The sequence below is a fragment of the Triturus cristatus genome, chromosome 2_2 (genome assembly GCF_964204655.1).
Source record: "Triturus cristatus chromosome 2_2, aTriCri1.1, whole genome shotgun sequence".
NCBI lineage: Eukaryota > Metazoa > Chordata > Amphibia > Caudata > Salamandridae > Triturus > Triturus cristatus.
Genome location: NC_140582.1, coordinates 386,781,600 through 386,802,521, shown reverse-complemented (window position 1 = coordinate 386,802,521; position 20,922 = coordinate 386,781,600). Strand labels below are relative to the sequence as shown.

The window sequence follows — 20,922 nt, the reverse complement described above, 5'->3', positions numbered from 1 at the left end:
AGGATGATTTTGCAACAAGGATTCTTTCTGCTCTTCTTTTTGTTCTTTCTGCACGTTATCCTTCTTCCTGCACTTTTCTTCGTCTTTGAGGACTTCTGTTGCTTCTTTCTGCACTTCTTTTTTTTCTTTCTGTGCATTTTTTCTTCTTTCTTCACATGTCCTATCTCTGTAGGCATAGTTATAAATTAGCATTTAAAAAACCTTTGAAATTCACAGAAAAAACCATAGGTTTCAGGCACGTTATAGTTAGGAATTAGCATTTAAAAAACCTCAGAAATTCACTGAAAAAACCATAGGTTTCAGGGGTGTTATAGTTAGCTGGACTTTTCACTTGTACAAAACCATTGAAATTCCCCCGTTATAGTTAGTTCAGCTAACTATAACTCGCGCGCCCGCAATGCACTGCTGATGACGTCACATATTACATCACTCATGACATGGTCAGTGACATCACTCATGACATCACTGATGACAACTCAAATGACATCACTGATGACATCACTGATGACATCATCCTTGTGATAGAGTGGCAGACCTCCTCTCACCCTAATATAACCTTTGATACACACATTCAAAAATAGAGACTAAAATGTTCAAAACAATGGACATACCAATACCAGTTACAACAACTCTTCAGTAATTCTAAGATCCACATACACATCCACTCATTCACCAACAGTCCTATACAGTCACTCATACATGTACTCACTCATCATATGTACTCATACACCTATACATCCTGTTACACAATGCCACTCATCCATAGAGTTACTCATGCTAATAAAGAATCAAACATACATTTACATACACAACTTACACATACTTAGTCTTTTAAACGATCACTTATAGAAACACATACTTATTCATACAGGAACTCTTTCAATCTCTCACTCTCACATATACTCACTTATATACACCAATAGTCACATATACTAGTTTAAAACATATGTAGTTACTCATAAAGACACTATTGAGACAGTCATTCACTCACTAACACACCCATACACACACTCATCCACCCATACAGTCCTGCACACATGCTGTCTTCAACACATACAAACAGCGAGTCACTCATTCATGCACCTATGCACTACGTAATACCCCCTACCGAACCATGCAGACACTCAGACTGATACTCAAAAAACCAACTAATAACCTATATAGACACCCATGTAGCTACTCACCAACCCATGCAGCCACTTATACACAAAGTGAGAGACTGATACAGATATTTACATATTTAAACATTACGCACTAAGCCATGTATTCACTATGATACATTTAATCAGTCAGTTACACAATCAATTTTTCATAAACAAATCATCCATTTAGACACTTATATACCCATTTATTCTTCCATCATTGTTTAGATATACATAGATAAAACATATTTAATTTTCTGAAAAACAGACATTCACTGGATGATGTCATCAGTGATGTCATCAGTGATGTAATTTGAGATGTCATCAGTGATGCCATGAGTGATGTCACTGACCATGTCATGAGTGATGTAATATGTGACGTCATCAGCAGTGCATTGCGGGCGCGCGAGTTATAGTTAGCTGAACTAACTATAACGGGGGAATTTCAATGGTTTTGTACAAGTGAAAAGTCCAGCTAACTATAACACCCCTGAAACCTATGGTTTTTTCAGTGAATTTCTGAGGTTTTTTAAATGCTAATTCCTAACTATAACGTGCCTGAAACCTATGGTTTTTTCTGTGAATATATATATACACATATAACCTGATGCGTTATAATAGATATTAAATTCTAGATCTGTCCATCCGGGTCAGCTCCAGTAGTGTAAACAGTGGGGATATCTATATCCTACAATATTATATAAGGTCCAACAAGGTACCAATAGAGAAAATGTGGAAGCACACCTCCGATGTAAAAAATCACCAAAAAGTAGACTTATCACAGTGTATTGAACAGAAAAAGATCCAAAACGGGTGCAGATAGATGTGAGTTAAGCTGATATAAAGGGAGATAAGAAGAACCACAGCCCGCAAGTAGAACACCCGTGTTTAGAGCCAGTGAATGCAGCAATTGTACATGTGAATGGAGAGAATAGCAGGGTATAGTTCACAATACGTATTTAAAATTGAACCCACAAGATGGGGGTCAGAGTGAACATCATCACAATGTAACAAGAGCTCGATAGATCACTTGAACACTCCGCGTCAATAATTATTGCCTGACGTATTCAAAAGTGCCACGTCAGGTCGGCTTCAGAGTTTTCATAAAGATAGGAAAAAAGATGCAGTCATATCTAGAAAAAACATGAGGTGGGAACAAATTAGATTATAAAGAGACCCATAACCTCGCTAGGGCAGAATTCCGTGTCCCCTGCTTCATTGGAAAAGGGTATAGGTAGGAAATAACATACTTGTAAATCACAGCAGCGCCGTGATGGAAGGTACAAAGGTATTCACGCGGCCATACAAAGTTCAAGAGCGGGGAGACCCGTTGCATGAAGATTGCGTTAATAACGCTGGACGTCTATGAATTCTTTCAGGCCTCAGGGGTTTCCTATACATATAGAAAAAATAAACAGTTTCTAGATAACTAGATATCGAGATCGTATTATAACTGTCACATTTTAGAGGAGATTAATCCTAGTCTCGTAGCAGCATGGGAGGCTCTATAAAGAAAGAGATCCAAAGGGCCTAAGGTCGAATACGGTGTCAACGGGATGGAGCAGATGATTAAACGCCATCCATTAATAGCAACGGGGGAATGAGGGGGAAGCCGGGGTCTCGGTCGAAATGAACTATACACGTAGATGGAGAGCAGACAGCTATCGGCTAGATAGAGCACACATAGAAGCTCAGGGAGGCGAAAGAAGGACGAGCTTTCATACTGCTCAATACTTACTCGATGGTCCTGGGGTCGGGTTCTATCAGAGCGTCGATCGTGTGTCAGATAGGGCGATAGGAAAGCCTGAACTAGTTCGGCTGAGGAGTACCTTCCTTATTAGCGCACCATGGATATCTTGTGAACCAAAGGACAGGTTCCTGACAGGAAGTAGATGGAAGTAAAGTGAGGACTAAGCATATAGGGTCGATTTAGCTACTAAGAAAAAGTCGGCGGCCATATTGGAGCGATGGACATGGTCCACGGGTAGATACGCAACATGCGTTGATCAAGGCAGAATAAAATATCGCTAGACGCTCTAATCTGATCTGTAGGGGCATGGGGGTTAGCAACACGATTCCTCCCATCAACACTAATGGAGAGCAGGGGGAGCCCGCGTTATCTACCTTTTTAGTAAGTACAGGAATCTCCAGTAGTATCTTTAGTAAGAGGAACAGAGGGGACCAATGGGTTAAATAATCGCATTCTCCCACTGGATAATCTCGTTGAGGCCGTGTTGTACTGAGTATAGATAAAAGATCCAGAAAGTCTCTCTCTTTTTCCTGATAGAACTAGGGTCTCTACCTGAAGGGGTATGTATTTTTTCTAGAATGGACCATCTGAGGTCCGTTTCGTTGTGGTTCTTGTCAAGCCAATGGCTAACCAAAGGCGCAGCGATTTTTTTAATGCGAATATTGGACTTATGTTCGCAGATCCTGATTCTGCACTCCCGGCCAGTTTCTCCAATGTATATAAGATCACAAGGGCAAGTGATAATATAAATAACATTGGAGGAACGGCAGTTAGTCATCCCTTGAAGAGTGATAGTCCGATTGTTGGCGCTGATAGTCTTACCAACAATAGCATTAGGGCATGCCTGACAGGTACCACAGCGGTGATTTCCACCAATAGGTTCAAGTCCAGAGACGGCAGTCTGAATTGGAGCCTTTTTCTCCATAATTCTCCCTCTGATTAGGAAATTTTTCAAGTTCTTGTTTCGTCTAAAGGCAAACAAAGGTTTAGGTATTTTCATCCCATCGTTGCCAATATTTAACAGGTACCACAATGAATTGATGGTCTGTCTGTTCCTGTGGTTGATGTTGGAGTGTTTGGTAACATAAACCAACTTACCCATAGGGTTAGTCTCCCTTTGATCAAACATAGATTCTCTGTTGAAGTATCTGGCTCGTTTGAGGGAATCCTTGATCAACTTCAGTGGATAGCCGCGGCTAAGGAATTTGGCCTTGAGAATGTCGGCCTGGAAAAGAAAGTCTTTCATATGGGAGCAATTCCTCCGAACACGGAGGAATTGGCTAAAGGGAATGCTGTCCCTTTGGCACCTGGGGTGGTAGCTGCCGTATTGTAGCAGTGTGTTTCTGGCAGTGGGTTTAATATACAGAGACACACATATTTTGTTTTGATGATGTTCGATCCAAACGTCCAAGAATTCAACCTTGATGTTGCTAACGTGGACGGTAAATTTCAGGTTAATGTCAGCTGCATTCAGCCAGGCAACAAATTCATCCAGGGAGCTATGGTCTCCATTCCAGATAAAAAAAATATCATCAATGAAACGTGACCACGCTCGGACATTCTCGTAAAAAGGCGCCAGTTCATTATAGATGTTAATCTGTTCAAATCTTCCCATATAGAGGCAAGCTATGCTTGGGGCACAGGAAGCCCCCATGCTAACGCCCTGTGTCTAATGGAAATAGTTGCCATTGAATTCAAAATAGTTTTCATTCAAAACCGTCTTCAAACATTGAATGATAAATGGGGCATTGGTGATTTGTGTTTCCGTGGCCAAGATATCTTAAAGCACCGAAAGTGCTCCCTCCTGAGGTATGTTCGTGTATAGGGATTCCAGAACCAAGGTGACCAAAAGTTCCTTATCTGGATCATAAGATGTATTCTCGATCTTAGAGATGAAATGGTCAGTATCTTTCACGTAAGATTCAAGTTTACTAACCAAGGGTTTCAGAAAACAATCAACGTATTTGGAGAGGTGTTCAATGACCGAGCCAATAGTGGAGACAATGGGTCTTAAGGGAGGATCCAAGATGTTTTTGTGGGTCTTTGGCACCCCATATATGATGGGCATTCGGGTGTACCTGGGTGTCAGAAATTCAGCTTCCTTAGCGCAGATGAAATTCTCATGTGCCGCCGCCTCAACCATTGATAGGATACGTTGTTTAAGATTAGGTTCGGGATTTCTCATAATCCGTTTGTAGTGTCTAGTAGATGACAAGAGGGTGTTCATTTTCTCAATATATGTAGAGGTGTTAAAAACAGCAATACCCCCACCCTTATCGAAAGGCTTGATGGTCAGTTGTTTATTGTCTTGTAAGGATTTCAGGGCTTTCTGTTCCATGGCAGGCGAAACTTTTTATAATTTTGGAGATTTAGATCAAAGAGGTTCATATGTTTTAGGCCCTCTGACATATCTACTGGGTGGATCCTCCCTTAAGACCCATTGTCTCCACTATTGGCTCGGCCATTGAACCCCTCTCCAAATACGTTGATTGTTTTCTGAAACCCTTGGTTAGTAAACTTGAATCTTATGTGAAAGATACTGGCCATTTCATCTCTAAGAATACATCTTATGTTCCAGATAAGGAACTTTTGGTCACATTGGATCTGGAATCCCTATACATGAACATACCTCAGGAGGGAGCACTTTCGGTGCTTCAAGATATCTTGGCCACGGAAACACAAATCACCAATGCCCCATTTATCATTCAATGTTTGAAGACGGTTTTGAATAAAAACTATTTTGAATTCAATGGCAACTATTTCCATCAGACACAGGGCGTTAGCATGGGGGCTTCCTGTGCCCCGAGCATAGCTTGCCTCTATATGGGAAGATTTGAACAGATTAACATCTATAACGAACTGGCGCCTTTTTACGAGAATGTCCGAGCGTGGTCACGTTTCATTGATGATATTTTTTTTATCTAGAATGGAGACCATAGCTCCCTGGATGAATTTGTTGCCTTGCTGAATGCAGCTGACATTAACCTGAAATTTACCGTCCACGTTAGCAACATCAGGGTTGAATTCTTGGACGTTTGGATCGAACATCATCAAAACAAAATATGTGTGTCTCTGTATATTAAACCCACCGCCAGAAACACACTGCTACAATACGGCAGCTACCACCCCAGGTGCCAAAGGGACAGCATTCCCTTTAGCCAATTCCTCCGTGTTCGGAGGAATTGCTCCCATATGAAAGACTTTCTTTTCCAGGCCGACATTCTCAAGGCCAAATTCCTTAGCCACTGAAGTTGATCAAGGATTCCCTCAAACGAGCCAGATACTTCAACAGAGAATCTATGTTTGATCAAAGGGAGACTAACCCTATGGGTAAGTTGGTTTATGTTACCAAACACTCCAACATCAACCACAGGGTCAGACAGACCATCAATTCATTGTGGTACCTGTTAAATATTGGCAACGATGGGATGAAAATACCTAAACCTTTGTTTGCCTTTAGACATGTCAAGGTACTTATATGTCAAGGTACTTATAGAGCGCACTGTCACCAGACGGACACCTTGCGGTGTCGCCAACGGTTTCCTGGCGCTGATACTCATACCGCTGTGGAACCCCTCCTGGCTTTCCCTGTGAAGTGTCCACTCCCGGGCACCCCCAGGGAAACAAGAACTTGAAAAATGTCCTAATCAGAGGGAGAATTATGGAGAAAAAGGCTCCAATTCAGACTGCCATCTCTGGACTTGAACCTATTGGTGGAAATCACCGCTGTGGTACCTGCCAGGCTTGCCCTAATGCTATTGTTGGTAAGACTATCAGCGACAACAATCGGACTATCACTCTTCAAGGTATGACTAACTCCCGTTCCTCCAATGTTATTTATATTATCACTTGCCCTTGTGATCTTATATACATTGGAGAAACTGGCCACGAGTGCAGAATCAGGATCTGCGAACATAAGTCCAATATTCGCATTAAAAAAATCGCTGCGCCTTTGGTTAGCCATTGGCTTGACAAGAACCACAACGAAACGGACCTCAGATGGTCCATTCTAGAAAAAATACATACCCCTTCAGGTAGAGACCCTTGTTCTATCAGGAAAAAGAGAGAGACTTTCTGGATCTTTTATCTAGACTCAGTACAACACGGCCTGAACGAGATTATCCAGTGGGAGAATGCGATTATTTAACCCATTGGTCCCCTCTGTTCCTCTTACTAAAGATACTACTGAATATTGCTGTACTTACTAAAAAGGTAGATAACGCGGGCTCCCCCTGCTCTCCATTAGTGTTGATGGGAGGAATCGTGTTGCTAACCCCCATGCCCCTACAGATCAGATTAGAGCGTCTAGCGATATTTTATTCTGCCTTGATCAACGCATGTTGCGTATCTACCCGTGGACCATGTCCATCGCTCCAATATGGCCGCCGACTTTTTCTTAGTAGCTAAATGGACCCTATATGCTTAGTCCTCTCTTTACTTCCATCTATTTCCTGTCAGGAACCTGTCCTTTGGTTCACAGGATATCCATGGTGCGCTAATAAGGAAGGCACTCCTCAGCCGAACTAGTTAAGGCTTTCCTATCGCCCTATCTGACACACAATCAACGCTCTGATAGAACCCGACCCCAGGACCATCGAGTAAGTATTGAGCAGTATGAAATCTCGTCCTTCTTTCGCCTCCCTGAGCTTCTATGTGTGCTCTATCTAGCCGATAGCTGTCTGCTCTCCATCTACGTGTATAGTCCATTTCGACCGAGACCCCGGCTTCCCCCTCATTCCCCCGTTGCTATTAATGGATGGTGTTTAATCATCTGCTCCATCCCGTTGACACCGTATTCGACCTTAGGCCCTTTGGATCTCTTTCTTTATAGCGCCTCCCATGCTGCTACGAGACTAGGATTAATCTCCTCTAAAATGTGACAGTTATAATACGATCTCGATATCTAGTTATCTAGAAACCGTTTATTTTTTCTATTTTTTCTATATGTATAGGAAACCCCTGAGGACCGAAAGAATTCATAGACGTCCAGCGTTATTAACGCAATCTTCATGCAACGGGTCTCCCCGCTCTTGAACTTTGTGTGGCCGCTTGAATACCCTTGTACCTTCCATCACGGCGCTGCTGTGATTTACAAGTATGTTATTTCCTACCTATACCCTTTTCCATCTAAGCAGGGGACACGGAATTCTGCCCTAGCGAGGTTATGGGCCTCTTTATAATCTAATTTGTTCCCACCTCATGTTTTTTCTAGATATGACTGCATCTTTTTTCCTATCTTTATGAAAACTCTGAAGCCGACCTGACATGGCCGATACACTTTTGAATGAATACGTCAGGCAATAATTATTGACGCGGAGTGTTCAAGCGATCTATCGATCTCTTGTTACAATTTCATGATGTTCACTCTGACCCCCATCTTGTGGGTTCAATTTTAAGTACGTATTGTGAACTATACCCTGCTATTCTCTCCACTCACATGTACAATTGCTGCATTCACTGACTCTAAACACGGGTGTTCTACTTGCGGGCTGTGGTTCTTCCTATCTCCCTTTATATTAGCTTAACTCACATCTATCTGCACGCGTTTTAGATCTTTTTCTGTTCAATACACTGTGATAAGTCTACTTTTTGGTGATTTTTCACATCGGAGGTGTGCTTCCACATTTTCTCTATTGGTACCATGTTGGACCTTATATAATATTGTAGGATATAGATATCCCCACTGTTTACACTACTGGAGCTGACCCGGATGGACAGATCTAGAATGTAATATCTATTATAACGCATCAGGTTATATGTATATATATATATTTGTTATGTTTATTTTTGTTTCTTTGATTGTTTATATATATTTATTTGATTAATTCTAGGTATAGCCCATGTCCCCCACTACCTATCGGTCTACGCCCTGATGAAGGTGGTGCCCTAGCCTGGGTCCAATACCAAAACGCACGTTGGCGCCTGAATTTTCGGCTCTTTTGACCTCATAGTATCGCTTTTGTCTAACTGGATGATACATGAGACAATCACCTATACGATCACATCTGGAAGCTCTACTATCTTGACCGAAACTTGTTAGTGGATTGTTGATGGAATGAATGTTTGTATGTATGAGTTGAGATATGTGTGAGACATTGAATAATCTTTTGTGTAATATGTTTCTTCTGTCTTCATTATTTAATAAGTTGATGTGTAAAAACTGATCAATAATATTTGAAAAAATGTTATGTAGAAAAAACAAATAAAATGTGAAATACATATTTTGGTATTTATAAACCTTGTCTGGTGCATTTACTTTACTGTTCTGTTCGCTCTGCTCCAGTTCATTGTTGCGTTTGATACTGGGACCTATGTGTTAGGCCCTCTTATATATCTACTGGGTGGGTTTCTTTTTTGATTTATATTTATCGACTTACCCCGCTACTACCCGCCCTTTAGTTCCTTTCAGGGGTCCCCCTTTTCTTAATAGGTTCTGAGTTGCTGCCAATAACTAGGTCCTTTAATTTGAATCATTGTGGTATTTTGACGTGCTGCTGTGAGGGGACTGCTGAGGGGTGTCTACTGATGGGGTGTAATCTGCACTGCGGCGGCTGCGTGATTGTGCAACCCCCATGTCAATAGGTGTAATTGTCTAGCAAGTGTACCATTGACTTTAAACACCATTTTTCCAAATACATTTGCAATACTTACATTTGTTTAGAACCTATATTATGCAAATAAACATGTTAGAAGGTTTAAGATTGAATTTCTCTTAATATATTCAATAACAATAATGTGCTAGGACTGTGATTGTTTGTGAGATGCAACTTTTCTTGTGAACAGAAATCAAGCATGTGGTTCTTGTCAGTCCCAGTATGGTAGTATAAATAACTTGTTAATCATTTTTCAGTACATTTCTAGTAGTTATAGCATTGTCCATATACCGTGAATTTCTGAAAAGGTTTGTTTTGAGTCATAAGGCTTGATTACTAATTGCATGCATTTTTTTTTGCAGAGGCTGAGGCTATAATCTCTGATTCCATTTGAAATTGCTGGCCCAAAATCCGCCAAATGCAAGTCTGGTCCTCAAACTGGGGAATAACTAGCTGTATCCAGGATTATCTTTGACACATTGTAATTGGAACTGTGCTTTTATTACATACACCACCTCTGAGCCAAATTCATCAGAGGAGCAGGTTATACTGGAACATAGTGTGCTGTGACTGAGATGCACTCAAGCTGACTCTAGCCTTCATCCTGAAAAGGAAGGATATCCTGCTCTGCACCAGATCGGCTTTTTGATACATCATACACAGGTATGGGGGGTAGGTTGTCCCAAGCGAACTGTCAGAGGGTACTCCCACTAATCTCTAACTAACGTATGTAGTTTTAGATAGGGGTATAAGCATACATATAATTATATATTCAGAATCACATAACAATGTTATAATGGTTGAACTGTATATCTTGTTCACCATTCTTGCAATGCTGGTTATAATTCTGTGTTTCATCCTCCTAATAATTGCAGTCCACGCTTTGTACACAAGAATGCAATTTTTTCAATGAGTGTTTGAAAAGGCAATTTGCATATTTCTTGTGTCTACATTGAGAATGCCTGAGTAACAAAGAAAGGGTAGATCTGTTTCCACGATTTCCTCACAAGAATTAGAGTGAGTATGTTCTGTTAGGAGTTCAGATGGCACACTTTGAGCTAGCTAGGAATTGGGCCAACATACTCTGATGATATGTGTGGACTCCGTTCCCATATTCTGATGGTTATGTATTACGGATAAACAGTACTACTTAATTTGTAGGAACCGCATGACACTGTTATATATTTTTCTCTTATAATATAGAACTACATGCAGATGTGAGCTTTCTGCAACAAAATCTATATTTTCTATACTTTGTTGAGCATTTTCAACCCATTAAATTTCACCCAGGTTGACCCTGCAAAATTTAGCGGGGCAAGCTTGCAGGTGTAGTTTTTATTGCATCCAGTAATTGCTACTTGTAGTTGTGATCCAGGTGCCAATAGCAATTTGCAAAATGAGTGCAAAAGTAATGAGTTTGTAGCATTTTTCATCATAAAATGTAAGTAGTTCAAATAAGTATGACTTGAGGGACTTGCGTTTTCTGTCAAACTAACTGTCCTTCAATCTTCGATAAGTATTGTCTTTAAAGTGCAAAATATTGCCACTTCAAATGAGTCAGAGCCAATATGTGGGAGAACAGCGAAGGCAGGGCCAGTCTGTGCAGAAAATAAAATATAAAAACTTTTAAAGAATATGGTTGAATTGAAACTACCAGTCATATAACAGCTTTATAGAAATTCCTTTCTCATTATAGGAATCAGAAAGAGAGTGCTTCACCTGGGTCACTTCATAGCATGAAGAATTGGAGTAATAGGCCCCAGGGTATGGAACAATCTATCCACAGCACTTACCAACAGCTCTGCCTGAATGAATTCTATTTTAACAGCAGCTCTGTTCATGTAACTCAGTATGGAACTCTTCCATCATACAATAGATGTGCCGTTATCAATACATTTTGTAGTAGAAAACAGCGTGTTTTCACCTCCATGTTTTGCAGTTTATATTGTGAACAGTTTTACATATATCCTCTAAATAAAAATGCAAGAGGTTACATGTAGAAAATTAATGTATTAGATGCATGTGTATCATAGATCAAATTTGAGAATGGGGGAAATTGGTGTGTGCTCCTTTACCATTCATATTAAAATCTAAAATTGGTTATTCTACCATGTTAATGAATATTCAGTTTAATTCTTTTTTTGATAAAGAATGTGTATGGGTTTCAAATTCAAAAAGCAGTCACATCATTGACAGTATTCAATGTGCAATAGCAATACATTACATTTGGAATATAGCTAAGATAGCAGAGCCGCCAAAGTGGAACCAGTAGTGAAAATGAACAGGTATATTGTAGGTTAAGTCTACGGGTCAGCGGGGTAAGGTTCAGTGACCAAGTCAGGACGGGATGTAGTGCCACTTGTATCTCTAGATAGCAGAAGCTCAGCCTACGTATAGGCATGTAAGTCTGCCAGTTAACACAGTTCCGCAACGGTGACAGCGGCACTAGTATCAATTTGGCGGGGTTAATGTGCAATCAAGATGCCTCAGCAAAGAGCTGGAGGAGCTGGAGACAGTGAGGGCCACTTAATTAAGGGTTGGAAAGGAACAGGAGAACAGGACGACATCATCCGTATAGAGCACAATGCGGTCCTTGTGTCCTGTATCCCATTTCCATCCCGCACTTGCACATCACAGCGAAGGAGCGGCGCAAGGGGGGGGGACCAATCCCCACCCTCTGCCAGACCTAGGAAAGGTAACCCTAGTTCACCGTATCAAATGCTTTCTCATAGTTTATGAGGAGCAGAGCTAGCTGGGGCATAAGCAAGTTTCGATGGACTAGGGCCATACCAAGTCATCTAAGACAATGTCTCAAGCCTCTGGCAGGCATCAACACATATAGGTCTGGGGTATAAGAATTTGGAGAACTCCTTTGAGATGTGAGGTCAGGACTGTCATGAAAATGTTGATCTTCCAATTAATTAAGGAGATTGTTTGATAAGCTGCACAGGAAATGGGCCAGGGATACGTTTTTGGTAGGATGACAATAGTGGCTATGTTGATTTCTTTCGGGAAGACGCCGTCCCAATTGTCTTCTTGCATAGGTCAAGCAAGTAGGGGACAAGAACCTCTCTATACTTAGAATAAAACTCGGCAGTGTACTCATTGGGCTTCCCAGACACCAAGGCTGAGATAACGATTCCAACGTCCTGAATCATTAGGGGCTGGTCAAGGGGTTCTCTCTCGTCTGAGAAAGGGGTATATCATCTAGAAAGGGGGAGTCTACTTCATCCAGCGGTTGTGAACTGCAGTGTAGACGTGTCTATAGTACATGTAAAATGTCTGAGCAATGGGGTGGGAGTTACCATTGCTGTCCACTGTCTCTGGTATCACCTGACTAGCATGGGGCTGTGTGGCCAGCCAATACAACTATTTGCCATTATTGTCTCTCCAGCCATGTACCCTCACTAAGGAGGCACGCCAAATCTGTCTCACTGCTTTAAGCGACAAGAGGAAGCTCTCTACACGGGTAAGTAGGAGCTGTCCGAATGTCTCACCCTAATGATTGGTAGGGAGCTGTGCCTCCATCCGGAGAGCAGAGCCTCCAACTGAGTTATGTGTTGGTGTTTAGCTTTCTCCCTCCCCCTAAGTATGCTCTTGGCATGGCCTCGAATGGTGGACTTACAGGCTGCCCAGTGGGTGCCAGCAAAGTGCACTTTTCCGCTGTTAGTTTGGAAATATGCCCATACTTTATCTTCTAGTGCTTGAGTGTATGTCTCATTCTGCAGATGCCAGGAGTTAAGCCTCCACATGGGGTGTGGGGCATCTCTTGCTGTACCTAAGTACAGGAGGAGAGGGGAATGATTGGAGAACCCCATGGGAGAATCTGTCCCTTGGACACCAACAGTGAGTCAGTGGCAGGCATAAAGATAAGATCAATGCACGCATAAGAGCAATATGCAGCTGATGTGTGTATATTGGCATTGCCTGGTGTTCCAAAGTCTCCAGGTGTCACATAATCTCTGGGCGGTTTCCCAGTTCGAGAGGTGTTGAGCACAGACATGGCGGTGCACAGTAGGAGCGCCATTTGAGTTCATCTCTGGGTCAGAGACCACATTAAAGTCCCACTCACTACTGTAAGACCACCAGGGAGCATCAATGATACCTTCATCAGAGCATTAAAGAAGGATTCAAGGGCAGTGAGGGGCATAAATACAATGGAGGTTCCATGCTTGACATGCCATGCTACCCGCAAGGGCAAAATATTGGCCCTGCGGATCAGGACTATAATGGTAACTGGGTAACTGTCATGGGAAAGGATTGGTGCAGAAGGATTGACACTCCGCCAGATCCTTTGGCATATCTAGCATGGTCTGCCCTATCCAATCCCTGATGGAGCAGGAATGGGCAATGTCTGCCCCTCAAGTTTATTTCCTGAAGCATTAGTACGGAAGGGAGGAACCGGTGGGATGTTACACTTGTGAAACTTAACCAATAGCATTATCACAGCATAGGACTCGAGGACAGCACAGTTCCATCTTCAGATGGGGGAGCGCCTCACCTGCAATACTCCCTCTCCCAATGCAAAAACGTAGGAGGCCACTCCATCGCCAGTTGGCGGATCTGAGCCCTTCATTAGCGACACTGAGATGTCAGAGCTCCGGGACTGTGAGCTCATCTGGGCGTCGCAACGTCCTCAATGAGAATGGGTCCAGACTCTCTGTTGCCTTTGACCAACACCACCACCGTGGCCCAACTAGAGGGAGGGGTTGAGCTTTCCAACCAGCAAAGCCGTTTCTACCCAAGAGCCAGTATCAATCGGTCCAGGGGTTTCAAAGAAATGTGTCTTGTTGGTATAGATACCTTTGAGATGCGCAGGGAACAGGAGCATGTAGGATAAGTTAAGGGCATTTGCGCTTTTGTTTGAATGCTGTATAGGAGCACCGTCTCACCTGCAGTTCCTTGGTATAATCGGGGAAGATTAGAATCATTGACTCCTGGCACCCCTAGTCTGAGAGGGACCAAGTCACCTTGTAGGATAAAGTCTCTAACTCTTTAAAAATAAAGATGACAGCAAGCATGCACCTGTGTGTTGCCGGAGGGCAGCCTAAGTGTGAGAACCTGTGCATATGTTCAGAATTTGCCAGGCTGCGACGATTCTGTACCCTCAAGAAACCCCACAAGGTTCTTGCGCCTTGAATGATTTTCAGTGTCCTCTTCATGCTGGTGCAATTTAGCTACCTGGGAGAGAAGGCAAGAGACCTTCGCCTTCAGACACCTCACCCTCCACTGTGGAAATATGCCCTTCAGCCTAAGTGATTCTAACAGTGGCGTTCCTCAAGTCCTGACGGCAGAGAGGCACATCTACATTGGCCTCGCTAATTTTAGTTTCAACTGCGGTTTGGGAGGTACGAATGGCCAGCAGGATCGTAGCCAGGTCTCCTTCGGTAGGCGATACTTATCCATGTAACCCCTTCAATCAATATTGATCAATCAGGGTGGAAGGAATGAGGATGAGTGTCCTTGTATTTCTCCCTGGTCACTTGGAGGTTAACAGCAGAAGTAGGCGCAATAGTGCCCAGCCTGCTTGCTGCAAGGCATGCAGCAGCATTAGCATCTGGGCACTAGTGAAGAGTAGTCAATTCATGGGAAGAGGTAGAGCAGCAGAAGGGAGATTTGCATTGTGCCTAAGGATGGGACATCACAAGTCCACCATGACTCCCTCATTGAAGACACAGGTGGAGCTCTCTGCTCCCAGGTGAATAGCACAGGTTTATGCTAGGGAACTCAGATGGCTGGCCCCCACACCTCACAGTAGGTGGGGCCCCACCTCTAGTTGCAGTCTCCGGTAGCACAGTCTCAACCAGTCCAGCTAGGCAGGCAGGGAATCATATATTCTGCGTGCTTAAGGGCACGTGTCCGCATAAGAACAACAGGAGTATACCCATTAAACCTGGTTGAGATTTGGGTAAGTTACAGTGCATAAACACCAGTATCTCAACTGGTATTATTTGTAAGACTAGTAGAAAGGCATGTACAAGACATTGCAGGTGAAGAACATAGGGAGACTCATGGTTTGATTAAACGTGCCAGTGGCATCATATATTGAATTTAGGCAAGAAAAAATAAAATGGTATAAGAGGGTACAAAGTAATTGAAAACAATTATGTGCACACAAGTGCTTGTGATACAGGAGGTGGATGGCGCAGGTGACAAGTGGGCAGAGATGGACGGTGTGAGTGAAAAAGTGACAGTAATTTATAAACAACTTGGGGTTCACGGGCGAGTATTTACATAAATTGATACAAGTTTAAATTATTTTTGTGAACCATAGTGAAATGCACCATCAATTGGGCTGCGATGTTGACAACGTTTTGGTCCAATTGGTTAGGGATCATCATCAGGACCGGGTTACTGAGTCAAGGGTGCTGTACAAGGGAAGAGTAAAGGAGAATTAGGGGTAGGAAGGGAGAGATAGGAAAAAAGAGGAATAGCGGGGCTGCAGAATAATAGCAGATTGCGGGGGTCTGTAGAGAGGGACAAGAGGGGTGGAAGGGCCAGTGCATCTTGGACCCAACGGTGGTCCTGCCAGAAGAGGAAAGCGAGTTGCTGTGAGGAGAGAAGGATGACCCGTATAAGGGGGGCAGAAAGGGGGGTTTATAAAACACGGAAGGGGAGGGCACACCAAGGGACAGAAGAGCGGGAAAGGGGAACTTACCGATGAGTAAGTATGTGGAGGGTTGAGTCCTAAGGAGCAATCTCGGTTGGGTCTCGTGTGAGGGGATGGATAGTCGGCTCGTTGTAGACCTTAAATGAATTCAAGAAAGACCAAAAGGATGTGGAGGCAGCGAACCGGTGCAGTGAGCGCATGAGGTCAGCGTAGTGTCATTGTACTTACACAATAGAATCAAGTCTGATGGCAGTGTGACCTGTCAGAAAGGGGAAAGAGAGAGACACCACTGTAATTGGTGTGCTCATGGTCAAGGAGTGACTCAGGTAGTGGGAGGGCAGACAGGCCGGCACTCACTGGAGTACACGTGGGAACCGCTTTGAAAATCAACCAGGGACGGAGCCCCGATCCACAGGTGGTCATCATGTTGATCGTCAGGCTGGTCGGCACTGAAGTCGGGACGGAGCCAGCTGAGTAAAGAAGTCTCAGGGAGGACGTCGACATTTGTACAATATAAACAACATAACATGGTGCTATTAAGTAAAAGATAGGCATGATGAATATACATTAAAATCGGCTCAGTCTGAGTCTGACACTTGTAGAGAGACTGGCCATAGAGTAGGGACTCAATAAAGGAGAGGATAGAGGCGAGAAGAAAGACACAGGGGGAAAGCAGGGAGTGTGAAAGGAGGTTCGATATACACTCGTAGGCGTTGTCTCCGACAACAGATATGTGTGCGAAAACATTAAATGCAAGATAAAAGCATAACAAAAAACAATCAAGTAATGCATTGTCATGATTAGCATTGTAACTGGCTCAGAGTAACGGTAATAAAAAGGCTGACCAGAGAGTAAGGGAGGAGAAGGATGGAGGCTTGTATTGGATTGGTAAGGGCAAGTTCAGCGTAAAGTCATTCATGTTTATGAATGGCAAAAAATGTCCACCGGAATGTCAGTTACCAAGAGTGGGGTCATCATCGGTGTTGCGGAGAGGCTAGTACTTTGGTAGTCACTAAAGTGGAGGAATTCACAATTGTACGTTGTTATTCCACTCATCAATGGTGTTGAGTCCTTGGTTAACAGAGTTGCAATGAATGATCCATTTGCATTCACTTCTGTTGAGCAGTAACTGGTGGTTTGCACCCCCGGTAGGCAGTGTTGGTTGGTTTATCACTTGCCACGTCATGTCCGTTTCACTGTGTTGTTTTTCCAAAAATTGGGTCACCAGGGGGGCGCTCATGACTTTGCAGTGGATCCAGCTTTTGTGTTGGATTATATGCTGTTTAACAATTTGAGTTGTTTGCCCGATGTATACTAGGTTGCAAGGGCAATGTATGGCGTAAATGACGTTGGAGGATCGACAGTTGGTGAACGTCTTCAGTTTGTAGGTAGTACTGTTGCAAACTAATTCCTTAGTATTCACCGTGAGGCAGCAAACTACACAATTTTGACACTTATAATGTCCAATGACTAGTGGGAGCCCCCACTCTTTGGTGATAGACTCAGAGTTTTTCTGTTTGGCCAGCCAAGAAATGGCATGTACCAGATGATTCGAGATGTTGTCTCCTCTTTTGCAGGGAAAATAGGGAGGTGGTTGAAAGGGTTCAAGAGTCCGGAGGACGAGCCAACTTTTCTTGATAATGTTTCTTACTTGATTGATGGAGGGACTGAACCTGGTGACGAAAAGGATCCTGGTGTTCTCCCATTTGTAGTTTGGGGTGAGAAGATGTTCCCGGTGACAGTACCAGACCCTCTTACTTGAAACCAATCGAGCTGGATACCATCTCTGTACTAGTTTGTTGGTTAAGATGGCCATTTCAGAAAGTAATGTTTGCGCCATTTACAATTCCTTCAGATGCAAAGGAATTGTCCATAGGGGAGACCATCACGGAGGCTGCGAGGATAATAGCTGGAGTAGTGTAGGAGGGTATTTCGTTCCATGGATTTTCTATATAAGGCGGTTCCTAGTGTGCCATCTTCGGCATGGAGAGTGAGGTCAAGAAACGGGAGGTCATTGGATCTACAGTCAGATGTGAATCTAAGGTGTGGTTGAAATTGATTGAGCCATACTAAGAAAGAATCTAAGGTATTTGTGGTGCCTTTCCACAGTAGGAGGATACCATCTATGTACCAATGCCATAGAAATATGTGCTCCTGGAAGGGGTTAAGAGCTGTTAGAATGAGGGTTTACTGAGGTTATGTACAAACAGGATTTCAAAGTTTGGGGCAAAGCAAGAACCCATAGAGACACCCTTGATCTGGAGGTTGAAGGTATCTTGATATAGGAAATAGTTGCTCTGTAGTGCAATTTTGAGAAGATCCATAATAAAATCCGTGGGTATATGAGCAAGTTTGGGCTTGGTTTCTAGGAGCACGTGTCTGCAACACAGGGCAGTAAGCTCTGATCACTCTCAGGAGTCTAGATGTGCATCAGGGCAGGGGGTGATGGTGCCTGCCAGTCCATGCCAGCACCATATGAAGCTGTGGCAATCCTGAGCCCAATGGGGGGGTTTCAGCACCTCGTCCACACCACCGTCACCTAGCTTACAATCCAAGAAGAGTGGGTGGAGGCCCATCGGCCCACCGGCACAACACGATTCTTTACGTTGACCTGTGATGTAAGCGTCCCCCGCAGATCTAGGCCCCCAGTGGTGGGAGAATCTGATAAGGAGTTCTGTAGCAGTCGGGGAGATGCAAGGTAATTCAGGAGAGCGGCGCTTGGTAGAGCTGTGTGTGCTGCCCACGAGTAGCCTGCTGGGAATATAGATTGTGGCCACTCGGAAGAAGGGTAGGCTGTAGCACCATCTAATGTAGCCCCTCAGCACCTCCCACACTCACCCCACCACACTGGGCCTCAGGATAAAGCCTCCTCCAGGGCCTTCTGATGGTCCATCATGCTGATTTTCCAGCCTCAGGCCATCCTCTCATTCAGGCCGCACAACCAATCGGAACCAGATGGGAGGGCGGTGACCACCATGATGCTGCCACTTTATCACTGGGCCAGGTCCTCGTGGCCTCTCTCTTTGCCAGCAGGCCCAGCCAAGTGCCCACAGGGTCATGGGTGGTATTGTCAGAAGCAAAGATGGTTCAGGGGCATGTTAGGGTTTAGGGAACCACTTTGCATTGCAGCGGATGATGACAGCGGATGATGGAGCCATCCAGAACACTTTTCAGAGCGTGACTGCCATCTTGCTGCCTCAAGCCACCTCTTTTAATTCTTAATGCTACTTTAAGAAAAACAGTGGGACCCAGTAGGAGATTGAGTTACTGGTTGGGAGGTGAAACCCTTCTCAAGCAGCAACCATGATTCTTCTTAGGGTGAAATCATCACCAACCCTAAATTAACCTGTGCTCAACACTTAGGTACCCTGACACAGAGCAGTCAGGCTTAACTCAGAGGCAATGTAAAAAACATTTTATACGGTCCAGTAGTACGAAGACATTTTGGTAAACACTTCACACAGTAACACAGTGATAACACACCACAAACGCAGCCCACAACAGAGAAAGAAAAATAGAGCAACTTTTAATAAATAAAACAAGACCAAAACAACAATAAAATTGACCCAGTTGAACTGGAGATATTCAATTTTAAAGGTGTTAGTGAAAAATAGCTAAAAAAGCTTTAGTGCCTGTAGATATCTTGTCTTGCAGGACTGTGACAAAGTCACAAGTTCAGCCCGACAGCGATGGAGCATGGGCCGGCTACAGGGACCTAGGTAGGCCTGCTGCACAAAGTACCTTCAATCCTGGTTTGTGGATTGTTGCAAGGATCTGTGTCTAAGACGTGTCACGCACCCAAAGCAATGCATCTGTTCCGAAACGTGGCAAGGCTACGGTACAAGGTACTGTTGTGTCGTTGTTGAGGATTCTATCAACGAGGGCTTGTAATGCAAAGTATGGATTCGGGATGCGTTATGCAGTTGGGGTGATGCGTTGGTTTTGAGGAGCTGCAAGGCTGCGATGAGGAGTTTGGTGTTGTCATCGATGTTGCTCTGGACATGCGATGCCTGAGCCTGCATAGCGGTTCCGATGTGGCAACGTGCAGCAATGCAATGCGGGTCATTGCGGCAGTTCAGATCAATGGAGCAGTGGTAATGCGTTGGTTCTACTCAGGATTATGCCGTACAGGAGATATGTGGGTTCCACTAGAGCCATAGAGGCTCATTAGACCCATTACCAAGGGTCCAGGACTAGCATGGCACCACTTGTCAGGGTAGACTCAACATTGGCAGATACGGGTGTAGAAGGAAGGTTGTTTGAAGCCTGTTATGTTCCTCAGGCTTCAGATAAGGAGGCCAGCCAACTAGCCCTCAAAGTCACTCTGGGTTCTGGGTTTAAGGGATACGGGTCCAGACCTTCTTACGCCAGCAAGAGGGCAGCAGGTAGCAGATCAGAATAGCAAAGCAGCAGCACAGCAAAGCAGTAGCAAGCAGGGCAGTAGTCTGGCAGAGTGGCAGTCCTTCAGTAGCTCAGCACTCCTACTCCCTGCCAGAGTATCCATAGGTCCAGAAGTGTGCTGAAGTTGTGGTGTCTGTGGTCCAGTATTTATACACAGATGTGCCTTGAACATTGGGGAGGTGCTCTTCTAAATCTTTCACTTTGAAGTCCTCAGGCATCCTGCCATCGCTGTCCTGGCTCTAGAATAACTATAGGGGGTATGCAGCTCTTTATGTAGAGGCAGGGCACAGCTTATTCATGTGTAAGTGGGGCTGTGCCCATCTCCTCCCTCCCATCCTTCCGGTGATGACCCATTGAGACACACCTATGCTCCCTATTGCGTGTGATTGTCTAGGATTAGTATACAAAGCCCAACTGTCAGATACA

The 20,922-nt window shown here is 43.8% G+C and overlaps 1 long non-coding RNA gene across 1 annotated transcript in view; it reads left to right on the top strand.

Annotated features, from left to right (window-relative positions):
- The window catches only part of LOC146862292 (uncharacterized), a 249,175-nt gene that overhangs the window by 162,642 nt on the left and 65,611 nt on the right, over positions 1-20,922 (top strand). The window contains exon 3 of the long non-coding RNA XR_014978412.1: positions 9,848-10,148. This is a non-coding gene — a long non-coding RNA (uncharacterized LOC146862292). The remainder of the gene's footprint in view (positions 1-9,847; positions 10,149-20,922) is intronic.